The following is a 14,359-nucleotide window of genomic DNA, read 5'->3' on the forward strand; positions in this document are numbered from 1 at the left end:
CTCCATTACCACGAGCAGATAGTGCTGCACTAACAGAATAGCCACCTTCTTCACCACGCATATGGATCTCTGACCCCTGCTACACTGCTGTTGGCCGTGCGGCAACGGCGTACCCCCTTGCAATTGCAATGTTTGTTCTACAATTTAGGTGGCCCCCAGGTCCAGGTTGGACCGTAAGAGGGAAAGGGGTGGATGGTTACGGGCACTGCTAGGTTGGGGTTTGCAGTGGGGGTGTGGGTGGGGGTAGTAAGGGACTATTCTGGCATGATCTGGGAGCAACCTGGTGCTGGGGTTTGGGCCTTACTCTTGTAGTTCAGGAGAGAAAACACTAAAACAGTTGACGACTGGGTGCTGGAGGGGGAAGACAGTATAAATCAGACTGCGGGGAACTAATACATCTTGCCTGGCACATGTAGTAATGTCTTTCAGATATGGCACAGCAACTAAGGTTCCAGAGCTGGAACATCCGTAGTCTGGGTGATTGGGCTATGACCCATAAGATCAAATTGTATGCAACGGGGCACAAGGCTAACGTGCTGTTCCTTCAAGAAACACATGACAAGGAAGCGACTGGCCGTAGTATGGCTCCTGGCTGGGGTCCGAATAGATACTTTACTTCCTTCTCCTCCCAGTCTCGGGGGTTATTATCCTAGTAGATAGAAACTTTTGATTTGTCAATAAGAACATTCATCCCGATGTGAGGTTCGTGGTGGTCCATTGCATACTAGAAGGGGTGGAAATGTTGTTGGTCAATACCTATTGCCCGAATGTGTACTCCCCAGAGTTCTTTGCGGAGCTGTAACCACTTTTGTTTACATATGTGAGGGTGCCCATAGTGTGGGGGGGGACATGAATCTGATACTAGACAAAACTCTGGACAGGACTAACGTTGCCCCCAGACCCTAGTCGAGAGCGGCCCGCCAGCTACATTCTCTTATGCAGTCCCTTGGCCTATGCAATCCCTGGTGGATTATGCACCCTCACACGAGGGAATACACCTTCTACTCTTCTGTGCACGATATGTCCTCCCGAATTGACATGTTCTTGGTGTCCGGGTCCATAATGGGTAGAGTCACTGACACAGATATTAGGCCTCGCACACTATCAGGCAATTCCCCTATATTCATGTCCCTCTGGATGGAGGGTGGGCACGACAGCCGCCCCTGGAGGTTTAAGTCAGCCGCTCTGGCTGACATGGTCTTTCATGGAGACATTAAAGCAGACATTGACACCTTTTTTTTTCGCTAACATCGCGGGGGACACGTCTCATGGAATCAGATGGCAGGCCTTTAAGGTATTCATTAGGGGTATGGTGATATCCAGGGAAGCTGGGGTCCTTAAGTACATCCGCAGGGATTTGGAGAAATCTGAGGCTTCCCTCAAGAGGCTGGAGTTAGAATATGCCCAGTCCCCTCGCCCAGATATTTTACTGCAAATCAGAAAGGAACTTCACATTTTTGATTTGCATGTTACTCGTGAGGTCCATTACTTTGCTCGCCCCGTGGTAGCCAGAAGGTATGGGGAGGGAGACAGGCCGGGCAGGACACTGGCCAGAGTGGTACAGGTGGAAAGAGGGCAAACCCACGTAGAATCCATAATTAACACAAAAGGGGAACGGGTTTGGGCGGATGCAGAGGCTGTGGGGGTATTAGGAGATTTCTACAGTGATCTGTACTCGGCTGGGTCCCCCCTTGACTACCACACCCTACATGCACTACTGGAGGGCATACCTATGTCTCGCCTTAACACTCAGAACAGGGAAGCTCTTGAATGCCCCACCTCAATTTAAGAGATCGTGTGGGTGATTTCTGACCTGCCCAGAGGGAAAGCCCTCGGCCCGACGGCTTACTGCGGAATTCTAATCATAAATACGCAGTGACACTGGGCCCCCTCCTTCATGAAGTGTGGCAGGAATCCTTGCGGGCGGGACTGCTCCCCGCCTCTCTCCGGGAGGCAGCGATCACAGTATTCCTCAGACAGGATAAACCAGGCAACCTCTGCAGGTCCTATAGGCCACTATTCCTTATGAACTGTGACACAAACATTTTCGCCAAGGTGCTGGGCAACCGCATGTTCCCACCGCTGCCACATCTTCTCCATCCCGACCAAGCCTGGTTCGTTCCTGGGAGGTCTACATTGCTTAATATAAGGAGTCTTTTCAATGTCCTGACACGGCTAGACCCCCTCGCACAGGCAGTGGTGGTTACCATAGATGCGCAGAAAGCCTTTGACATGGTGTCCTGGGAATACCTCTGGGTAGTCCTGGGGAAAATGGGTATAGGCTCGAACATGATATGATATTTGCAACTGCTACACACTCACCCATTTGTTAGGGTGGCGGTCAACTCCTAATTGTCTGAACAATTCCTGCAAAGCAGGGCCACCCGGCAGGGCTGCCCCTTTCCCCCATCTTATTTGCTCTGGCAATCGAACGCAAGGCAGATATTATTGGAGAACAGCATGGGTGGTGGGGACTCCGCCTGATTGGCCATCCCAAGATCGTGTCACTGTATTCTGACGACATACTACTGTATGTACGGGACCCACACATCAATCTAGACCCCATACTTCAGGATGTAGTTCACATTGGCCAGTTCTAGGGGTTCACGATCAACCTCTCCAAGTCAGAGATTTTTCCGCTCACCGACTCCACCCCTGAATACCATGGCCCTTTCCCCCTGCGCTGGGCAGCAGATCATATTAAATACCTGGGAGTGACGGTGTCTAGGACTCAGCCTTTACTGCTGAAGAACAACTATGACACTGCCGCCACAATAGTTGAGAGCAAAATGCGCAAGTGGCAAACACTCCCACTTTCTGCCCCGGCCAAACTCCCACTGATAAAAATGACACTGCTGCCTAAATTGCTCTATCTGTTTGCCAATGTCTCTGTCTGGCTGGGCAAGTCCTACTTCATCAAACTGCACTCACTGTTTGCACAGTTCCTGTGGCACTCTGGGGCGGTCCGGATGAAATGGGTTGATTTATCAGCTCCCTACGAGAAAGGGGGATTCTCTACACCGCACACTGAGCTATTCTGGTTAGCTGCCCTGACACAATTTGCTACATATTGGTACCTAGTGGAGCGTTCACCCCTTCATGTAAAACTTGAAACACTTGCTGCGGGACGCACCGACCTCAAGACCCTAATAATGGAGCGGAATTAGAAGGAAGACTCTCCGATGGACCCAGTGGCCTCCACACTGAGAGCCTGGCAACTGATCTTCTCTCATGTAGGGACGGCACACCCATTCTACAAATGGCTTCCTATCTGGAAATTCCCTGGGCTGCTGCCATTGCGGGATAGAGCGATCAAATCCGGTGGGAGACCCTGAGGTACAGAGAACTCGCAGACCTATTCACAAATAGCGAGTTCATCATGCCGGATGCCTGGAAACCCGGCCATGGAGATGCGGGGGGGTCTGTTTCAATTCTACCGGGTCCACTCAGCGGTAGCATACAGATGGCCTGAATACCCTAGTGAACCATTGGAAACTCTGACTTGCCTACATAGCCAACTCTGGGGATAGAAGGCACATATTATCCACACTTTATAAAATGCTGTTGGATAAGATGGTGCTTCCACCCTCGAAAGCATGATCTCGCTAGTCCAAGGAACTGGCAATGGAACGCACATATTTCAAGTGTGACTGCATGTGCGCCCACACCAAGAAGGTCTCCATTAACTTCCGGTTAAAATTCATGCAATTAAAAATATTACACCGCCTATACTATACCCCCGCCAGACTTGGCAAAATGTCCCCTCCTTCTGAACTCTGCATGCCCCAGCTGTAACTATACCACAGCCGACCACCTACATATGTTCTGGGACTGCCCACAACTGGACTCCTATTGGGTTAAAATAAAAGATGTGTTGTCGGGCATAACAGGCACCCAGTTGGAGAAGCACCCACTCGCTGCTCTATTTGGAATATGGTCTGTGACAATGGGTAGAAGCGACAGGGCCTGTGTGAATATAGGTTGCATGTTGGCTAAGGGGACGATACTCCTTCATTGGAAAAATAAACCTCCACCCACAGTGAAGGAATGGCTCAAAGCGCTGACATGGGCGCAGGAGAAAGAGGAACTTTATGCCCATCCTCTTCCATCCTAATCCAGACCTTGTGATATCTGGAGCGCCTTTCATACCTACCTGGCGTAATGAATAGAGGGATTGATAACTCATATTTATTGCTCATAAGTCTCACTGCTAACCGTGTATTTGTGCTGAGATGATGTTAATATAGATGTATGTGTATATTGTATTATATTTTTATTGTATTATTTTTTTAAAAAGGGGTCTTATCCACACAGCCTTCACCCCAAATGGTCCCTTTGGATAGCTGGGCGAAGGAGCTTGCCTCTTTTTTGAAAATCTCTTAACTTCTCCTCTAATACAGAAGACTTTAGAGGAGAGTGCACCCCATTAGTGTTCCAGGTGAATCCTTCTTCTTTAGTAGTCCAAAGATGAATCAATAAAGGGGGATCTTCCCTGCTCTTGTGCAGGCAAAATGCCAGAGCGAATGTGTCCCCTTCTGGCCCTTCTGTAAGGGATCCAATACTGGCTGCTGTGTTCAGAATCTGTGATGTCATACCCAGAGTCCTTTCACTGCAGAAAGTAGGGACAGGAACAGGAAGCTTGGGGGCCTTATGAAAATCAAAAATGGTCAGACCCTTCGTGAACTGCAGCTGTCTCCTGGGCTACTCTGTCTTTGCCCTCTTTCCCTGTCTGCCTACATAATAAAGACTCCAGTGATTTTCACCCTGATGCGATTCTCTGTTATCCTGACAGAGGCTTGCCTTACAAGCCCTGTTCACTGCCCAGGACATGGGGATTTTCTGTCCTCTGAGAAAGAAGCTCAGCCCTATACCAGAGACATTAAAGGGACATGTGGGCCACACCAACTGTCTGTTTTGGATGAAACCCAACTCCCAGACCTGTAACGGTTTATTGAGAGCCCACCCTCAACCCAGGCAGTTTCTTCCCTCCCAAAGCTAAGTGTCACACAATAAACGGTTAATCTTAGTTCTTTTTATTGAGCCCGCTCTCCAATGCCCTTGAGCTACCAATGAGCCAAGAATGAGCCAGTATACAGGGAATACATGTATGTTTATTTGAATTATATGTTAAGAAAACTGCTCTAAAATGTCAAACACCACTTTATCCGTGGCACAATGCAATAAACTTCTCTCAATATAAATAAATCACACAAATGGGTTGAAAAGAACACAAAACACAATTCTTTACTTTCTACAAATTTCACAGGAATAATTAAGCTGATCAATAAACATTCACAAATGTAGTGTCTTGTGTAATTACTGGAGAGGGTATCTGTACTCCTGCTCTCTATATGGCAGTGCAGAGGCACAGAGCACCACAGCCAAGATTCTCTATTGTGGTAGCGAAGGTCAAGCAATCAAGGCGGGCTGGTTCTTAAGTACAGTGTAGTCCCCAAGCACCCCACAAAGGAATGGTCACACACTATGTTAGTGAAAACACAGTCTTTATATAAATAAGGTTCACGTTATATACACAATCACACACACTTTGTACTCTGGCAATACTATAATGGCAAATATATACAGATCTAGTGGTACCACTCTTAACTAACGCTTTCCTTTGAAATGCATCAAGTGCTAACAGTTCATATGGCATAAGAATCAGATTATAAGATGAATCAACGATAGATCACAAAAAGAAAGCAAGTTAATCAAGCAATGGCAGAATACTGGGTCCCTACCAACTAGACACAGTTCTCTGTGCGGATCCCCCCACCTGGCCAACCTGTAAATAAAGCGTATTTGATAAGCCCAGTCCAATTATGCTCAAAATAGTCTCGATTCCTTCTAAAGGTTCTATGACCCCAAAGTATCTGGTTTTGTAGAGTTCTCCGGTGAGCCGTCAACAGGCCCTTCTTGAGTGCACTCCCTTTAAGGCAGGAGCCACGGGTCGTCGAGAGGCGGTGAAGAAAAAGGGTGAATACTGTTGTTGCAGCAGCAGCTTCATTTCTTGCGGTGCTCATTGACGATCGGTCGAAAACTTCCTGCAAGCTGAGGCGTGCGGTGTACCTCAACGACGAGCGTTTGTTGCTGCAGAGAGGTAATGAAGAAGTTTGGCCCAGCAAGGTCGTCGGGTCGTCGGCATCTCTGAAGTCTTTGGGTGGTGGGAAACCTACCGGCGGAATCTCCTTGGTCGTCAGCAGCATTCACTTTCTCTGGCAGGATGAAAGTGGTCAACGGTGATGAGCAAGGGAGTCTTTGGATCAAATGTCTTAAGCAAAGGAGCACTGCGGCTCCGGTCGGTGACAGCGGTCAGCGACAGCGGTCAGCGACGGTGGTGGACTTCAAGGTCTGAGTGCTTTGCTTCATGATTTTGCTGCGTTTCCCCGTCACCGGTCAGCAGCTTTTCGAGGGTCTGACATCCAGGGAGCTTTGGCAAAGATCATCTGGTGCACAATAGTCGCTCGTAGCTTGAGAAGAGGTCTCCTAGCCAGGTCCTCTCTTGGATCAGTTCCTTGACAGTCACACAGCTTTCAGATTAGCAAAGGACAGCAGCAGCAATTCCTCTTCTTCCAGTGGGCTTCAAGGTTAAGCATCAGGTATCAACTTCAGCTTCTGAACGATTTCCATCAGTGAGAGGCCCCCAGATATACTGTTGATCTCCCATTCACTCTGCTGGGTCACACTCAGGCAACCAATCATTCATAAGGGCATTCGGGCAGTCAGGCAGCCAAATAGGCTCATTCAGGCCATTCTTCTCTATTCAGCCACTCACAACACGGAATGTGGATTTGGACAAGCACTCTGCCATTCAGCACTCCACACTGCATTCATACCAGTTTCGGGCAGGGCTGTCTCAGTCATTGTGTCAACCTACCAGATACTAGACACCCTTGACATGAAATGCGTATTCGTCACACACTCCATTCACCCAGGTTCTACCCCAAGGGCGTACCCACAACATAGAGTTACTGGGAAGGCTCCAGCCAGCCTGGCCTGGACTTCCCCACAATACCATAAATGGAACTTCCACTCAACAGCCAGTCAGGTGGAAGAGGGAGAATCAGGGCTTCCCGGGACTTCGGGAATACAAGGTAACAGACAATAGAAAGCAAGAGGTCACAGGGGACATCTTGTTTCCTATCAGGAATCAACTGATTCAATGGCAGGGCCTGGGTATCCCAAAATGGAGGACACTCAGAGCACCTGTCAAATTCAGCATGGAGCTGCCACCAGTCCATTCCCTGCTCTCTGGTCCACACACAGGTGCCCAAAAACATACACTAGGAGTACAGGGTTGTACTCCCACCCATGGGTGCCATACGGTTATGCCAATGGTCTGTTCACCAAACCAAAAAGAGGAAGAGCTGCACCGCCAGGAGTCCCACATGAACTCCTGCACGGGAAACAAGACAGAACAAACATGATAAATCAGTAAAGGACAATGATACGGAGGCCCTGTCCCTCTGATGCATTTCCTGCATTACAGTCGCCCCCCCCACCCCAGACTGAGGTTAGGGCGTCTAATCTCCCATGAGATTGACACCCTTATCCAGACAGTCAACATACCTTCTGGAAAGGCCACCTGCCTTATCATGACTCTTCCCTGGTCTATGCTCAATAGTGAAGTCTAGCCCTTGCAGGCTAATGGACCACCTGAGCAGTTTCTCGTTTTCACCCTTCATCTGCATAAACCACTTCAGGGGCTTATGGTCTGTTTGGACCTTGAAGGTAGACCCCGTAATGTAGGGCCTAAAACGCCTAAGGCTCAAAACTATACTGAAACATTCCTTTTCAACAGTATCCAACCTAGGTTCTCTACCCTTGAGTTGTATACTGATGAATATGATCGGATGTTCCCTCCCTTTGTCATCTAACTGGGACAAGACAGCTCCAATTCCGGTGTCGCAGGCATCCGTCTGGACGATAAAGTGTTTGCTGTAAGCAGGCGCACACAACATGGGTGCCCTACACAGACTTTCATTCAAGCCACCAAAGGCCCTTTGACAGTCTTCTGTCCAATTAACCTTCCTTGGTTGTTTGGGCAAAGTCAGAGCTGTCAGAGGTGCAGCTATGGTTCCATAGTCCACCATTAATTTGCGATAATACCCAGTGAGGCCCAAAAAGGCTCTCACCTGCGTTTGAATAGTGGGAGTCTCCCAGTCATGTACATCCTGTACCTTACTGGGAAGAGGTTGGATTGGACCCCTTCCTACCTCATGACCAAGAACAGCGACTGTCCCCTGAGCTATCTGGCACTTGGTGGCCTTGATAGTGAGTTTAGCCCTTTTCAAGGCCTGAAACACCTTATCCAGATGAGTCAAATGCTTTTCCGAGGTGGAACTGTAGACATCAATGTTGTCTAGGTAGGCCACACAAAAGGCCTCCAGCCCACTGAGTGGATGATTGACCAATCTCTGGAAGGTGGCAGGTGCATTTTCCAACCCAAAAGGCATAAACTGGTTGAGAATGCAGTCTTTTCCTTGGCATGGTCCATCAGAGCTATTTGCCAATAGCCTGAGATAAGGTCAAAGGTGATCACAAATTTGGCAGCACCTATGGTGTCCACGAGCTCATTAGCCCTGGGCGATGGGTGTGCGTCAGTTTTGGTGACGGCATTGACTCCTCTGTAGTACACACAGAACCGCCATTCCTTGGTACCTGCTGGGAACTTGCCTTGGGGACAAGGACCACTGGACTGGACCAGGGAATGGTTGAGAGTTCAATAACACCCAGATCCAACATCTTGGCGACCTCAGCCTTGTTGTGGTTCTTTACAGTCTTTGACATCCTGTATCATCTGCTTTTGACAGGACGCTGCCACCAGTGTCAATTTCGTGCCTGCAAGACGGGGTACGACCTGGTGTCAACGAGAACATAGGCGCATACTGCTGGAGCAAAGTGCTGCAGGCCCTCTGTTGCTCTGGTGTCAGATCTGGAGAGAGATGCACTCCCTCCACGGAGCCATACTGAGGGTTGCTATGCAGCAAATCAGGAAGGGGCTCACTCTCATCCTCTTCTTGCTCTGAAGCTCTGAAGCCAGCAAGAGACATGAGACTTCTGCTCGCCTATGGAAAGGCTTGAGCCAGTTGACATGGAATAACTGAGGGGACAACCCAGGGACTCCCATGTCAACCAGATAATTGACTTTGCCCATCTTGGAGATGATCCTGAAGGGTCCAGTCCACTTATCTGCCAAAGCTCGAGGTTTGGTAGGCTCCATCAGAAGGATCTCCTGACCTGGAGTCCAATCCACTTGTGATGCTTTAAGGTCATGGCAGTATTTGTTCAATTCCTGGCTTGCCTTAAGGTGCGCTGTCGCTTGGCCCATCATCTGTGTCATCCTCCGCCCAAGGCCTAACACATAATCCCCACTTGCTTGGCAGGACATGGAGGGGTGGCTTCCAAACCTTCTCGGGACAGGGCAAGGGGCCCCCTCATGGGATGTCCAAAGAGTAACTCAAAGGGGCTGAAACCAACATCCTCTGGAGGTACCTCTCTGTAAGCAAACAGCAGGCATGGCAGGAGGAGATCCCATTTCCTCCTTAGCGACTCTTCCAAAGCACCTAGCATGCCCTTGAGAGTTTTATTAAATCTGTCGACCAGATCATTGGTCTGGGGAGGTTAAGACGTCGAGAACTTGTAGGTTACCCTGCACTCCTTCTACATTGTTTTCATGTAACTCGACCTGAAGTTGGATCCTCTGTCAGAGCCAACCTCTTCAGGGAATCCAACCCTGGTAAAAATGCCCAGGTGCACCCTGGCAACCACCTTGGCATTAACAGTCCAAAGGGGTATAGCCTCAGGATACCTGGTGGCATGATCTACCAAGACCAGGATGAACCGATGTCCACCTGAAAGGGGAGGGTGAATGGGACCGACAATGTCGATGCCCACCCTCTCAAATGGTGTGCCAACCACTGGCAGTGGCTGCAGTGGGGCAATGACACTGCCTCCAGTCTTGCCAGACAACTGACAAGTTAGGCAGGTCCTGCAGTGGGACTCCACTTCTACTCCCATCCAGGGCCGGTAGAAATGGGCAGAGAGCCTTTGCTTTGTCTTCTATGTCCTAAGATGACCAGCTAAGGGCACCTCATGCACCAGCTGCAGTAGGAAGGGCCTGTAAACCTGGGGTACCACCAACTTCTTGAGGGCACCAGGTTGAGGCTCAGTGGGCTCACTAACAAGGATCTCACCCTCCCAAAATACTTGGAATGTCCTACGCACTTCTCCCTGTGCCTGGGACAGGGCCTGTTTCCTCAGACCCTCGAGAGAGTGGCACTCTCTCTATCCCCTACAGAAGTCGCCCTTAGCTGGCCCCCTTCATCCAGCAGGCATTGAAGGTCTGGGTGATCCTCTGGGTTGAGCACCTCTCCTGCAGGAGGGTATTCTGCCTTTTTGGGTTCACCACTGGACCCATCCTGTCCGGAGCAAGAATCCCAGTGGGTGCTGCTGAAGCAGCAGGAAGGGAAGGGGCCCTCTACACAGAGGTGGCCTTCTTGCTCTTCCTTCTTCATGCCTTGGGTTTCCCCATCGGCGGGGGTACCAGAATCACAGCCGGACCCGGTGTGACCTGTGACCAAGTGACCGCCGCATCAGCCATGGGTAGACCATCCGTGATCATCCCCATTTCCACCAAATCATTGCCTAACAAAATGATAGCAGGCACGTTGTCCTGAACCAAAACAGGAAGCTTTGCTGTTTGGTCTCCAATAGTAATTTTGAATAAGGCTACAGGTGATTATTTGGGAGGCCCACCAGTTAACCTGGTGGTTCTCAGAGGAGCACCTACATAGTCCTCTGACTTGAGCAGGGTCCTGTCCACCACGGTCATGCTTGCCCCAGTGTTTCTTAAATCAGTAGAAGGCTGGCCATTCAAGAAGACACTTCTCAAAAACCTACGGGTGTTCTGTGGAATTGTAGCCAGTACTTCTGCGAGACCCCAGGGGACACTAGGGAAATCTCTACAGGAGCACCAAATGTGATTCCTGTAGAGGAGGGGAGGACAGTGGCCTCCACCTCAGGCATGGGGTAAGGGTAGGTCAGGCTGACAGCCTGGACTCCAAGTGCCTTACCTTTACACTTAGGGTCACCCTTCTTGTGGTCCAGAGCCCCACAGTCCCAAAAAGTCCCACAAATTGAGGGTACGGTACTGGAACCACTGGGAGCCTGCTTCACAGCAGGTGGACCACTACTCTTACTCCCGCCCACATAGGACATTTCCCCACTAGATTTTTGGGTGTCAGGAGAAGAAGGTTTTGGTTTACTCTACTGTGATTGCGTCTGGGACACTTCAGACTTCTGAGAGGTCCCCTTTTCTTTGGCCTTGTCCTTCCTACTGGAGCTCTTAGGGGACGCCCGGTGGGAGACCCACTTGTCAGCCAGCCTGGCCAGCTTAAAGGCATCTAAAATGTTCTGGTCAGCAACATACTGAAGCAGCTCTGGTTAACAGGCTTCAGAAAAATGCTCAAAAAACAAAAGGTGGGACAATTCAACAAACGTTTTCACTTTGTAACCATAAATCCCCCCCATCAAGTTCATACGTGCATCACTCACCCAGTCAGCCCAAGACACATTCTCTCTTTTCTTAAATTCCCTGAACCTTTTAAGGTATTGGGTAGTTGTCTTGCCAAACTTGGCAATCAAAGCAGACTTCATGCACTCATACTGACCCCTTTCTTCCACACTCAGTTTCAGAATACAGTCATACAGTCTGAGGCACTCTGCTTAACAAACACTTAGCCCAATCTCTTTTATCAACATCCTGGGTTCCACAAGCCATTTCAAATGCTTCAATCCATTGGAGGATATCAGAACGCTCCACATACACACCAACCAAATCTTTCATAAAGTTGGTGGCTGGGGAGCTGACACTCTCAACTGGTTTTGCTGAAGTCTCCACTCTAGCTTTCTATGGCTGGATTCTCTGACATTCAGTGCCCTTGTTTGTAAGATCAAGATCCTTATCTTTGAGTATCACTTGCTGTGCCAACTCCTCTTTCTTAAGTTCAGATTCAATTTCCAACTTTCTATATTCAAAGGCCAATTTCATCCTTAATAATTCAAGTTCCAGGTAATTCCCTGAAGAAACATTGCTGCAGGTCGGAACAGAGGCAGCAGGAATGGTGGCGTTCCCAGAATCAGATTCCATAACAACCCCAGGGGCAGGGTCCTCAATGGTTGCATCCCCCCTTCAAGAGCTTCAGTCTAGTAGTCCACCAGGGCAGCTATCAGCTCAGCCCTAGACGTATCCTCAAAGTCTAACTCCCTGGCTTCACAAGCACTCTGAAGAGCCTCTAAGGTCATCCCAGTTAATTTACCATCTGCAATAGATTCCATTGCTTGTAATGGAGTTATCTAGTATGTTAGGGAGATTTCTCATACAAGTGCTAAATTCCCTATAACTTAGAGCCCTCCAGCTCTTTTGTATATTTTGGGGCTTTGTACTTTTCATTTTCAATGTGTTTTACTTTTGTGTTCTTTGGTTATGGAGTTTTAAAACAACTCCATAGGCATCGTCTGTTTCTGTGTGTTGTACAGCACCTTCAGTGCAATGACACAGGGATGTATTTTAGACTTCCCAAGGTTTAAATATCATCTCTGGGACTCACTACTGTCTCCCAGAGCATGTAAAGTTAAATTGACTTTACTGGTCTCTTTAAATGTAAAGACCCAGCACACACTATCTTACTATAGAGTGCTGGGGGGGTTGCCTAGCTTCCCCTGAGTCAAAACACTCATCTAACAGACGAATGTTACCCTTTACTACTGTAAATGACTGCTGGCAGTGGTTTAGATCAAACTACCATGATTTTTCCCGACTGCTAACAATGGGAGCTAAAAATCAGATCAGCCATGTTTTTCAAAATGGTGCCCCAGACCTATCTGTTAAAACAGACTCCGGTCGACTTTTTTCGCCATTTCTTTTAGGAAAGGTCCTTCTTGTGTTTGTCTCTGCGTGCCAAACCATGTTTGGTCCCTTTGTTCGTTGGCCTTTAGCGGGCTTCAGTGCTGAATGTACTCTGGTGTGATTGGCTGGCTGGTTGTCCGGCAAAGACAGCCACCATGCTGTGTGAGTGACAGCCAGGCTGGAATGAATGGGGGAAAACTGTTTAAAAGCAGGTCTCTGGGACTTGGAAAGCAGAATCGACCACTGGAACGAAAGAACAAAAGACAAGCTGAAGGCAGAGAACTGCTGCAACTCCTGGACGTCCGCTAACAACGGTAGCTAAAAATCGGGTCATCCATGTTTTTCAAAATGGCGCCCCAGACCTATCTGTATAAACAGACTCTGGTGGGCTTTTTTAGCCATTACTTTTTAGGAAAGGTCCTTCTTGTGTTTGTCTCTGCACGCCAAACCAGGTTTGGTCCCTTTGTTCGTTGGCCTTTGGTGGTCTTCAGTGCTGAAGCCCTCCTCTACCGCCTGAGTGTCTGGGGTGGACAGGATGCGAGGGAGGTGCCCGAAACTCGCTGTGCTTAGTCTCCTAGGAGACCTGAATGCACTCTGGCGTGATTGGCCGTCTGGCTGTCCGGCAAGGACAGCCACCCTGCTGTGTGAGTGACAGCCAGGTTGGAATGAATGGGGGAAAACTGTTTAAAAGCAGGTCTCTGGGACTCGGAAAGCAGAGTCGACCACTGGAACGAAAGAACCGAAGACGAGCTGAAGGAAGAGGACTGCTCCAGACGACCGGTGAAGCCCTGCTGCTGGTCCAAATTGCCTGAAACTCCATCGACAGAGAAGCCCTTCAAGGTTAACTTCTTCCCTTGAGTTTGGTGGGAATAACCAACTCGCAAGCCACCTGGACATCATTCCCTACTGGTCGAATTTTCATCATAGTGCTGTTGAAAACCTGATAGCCAGGGGGAAGGAAACCAGCTTGTTGACTTTAAAGCACTCCCACCTTAAACCAATGTCTTGCTAAGCTTTTAGCCTCATCCCTGGGCAGTGCAGGAACCTCCCGTAGTCCTCCTTCTTGTCCCCAAGACTGAATCTGAGGGACAGCGAGATATGCAAGAACTGCCAGGAACAACTGCCTCAACTACAGCTTTTCTTCATTTACAAGGTACTGTGCAAACGTGGTCCGGAAATCTTTTCAGCCATCGCGAAAGTTCGTGAAACTTTCCACAACTTCGAAAGCTTGTCCTTCACTAAATATCCTTCAAACTTTTCGCCTAGCCAAATTCTTCTAAACTCTATGGCAAAGACTTAACCATTTACTACTAGAACTGTGCTATCCTATATAAAGACTCTGAACCATTGACTTTTGCCCAGGCCTACGAATTGAATTGCTGGTTGTAGTTAACTGAAACCCTTTGCCCCTGCCTATGAATGTATTTGGGCTGTCTATTCTCATAACCT

Source organism: Ambystoma mexicanum, chromosome 11, assembly GCF_040938575.1.
Source record: "Ambystoma mexicanum isolate Mex_15411 chromosome 11, UKY_AmexF1_1, whole genome shotgun sequence".
Classification (NCBI taxonomy): domain Eukaryota; kingdom Metazoa; phylum Chordata; class Amphibia; order Caudata; family Ambystomatidae; genus Ambystoma; species Ambystoma mexicanum.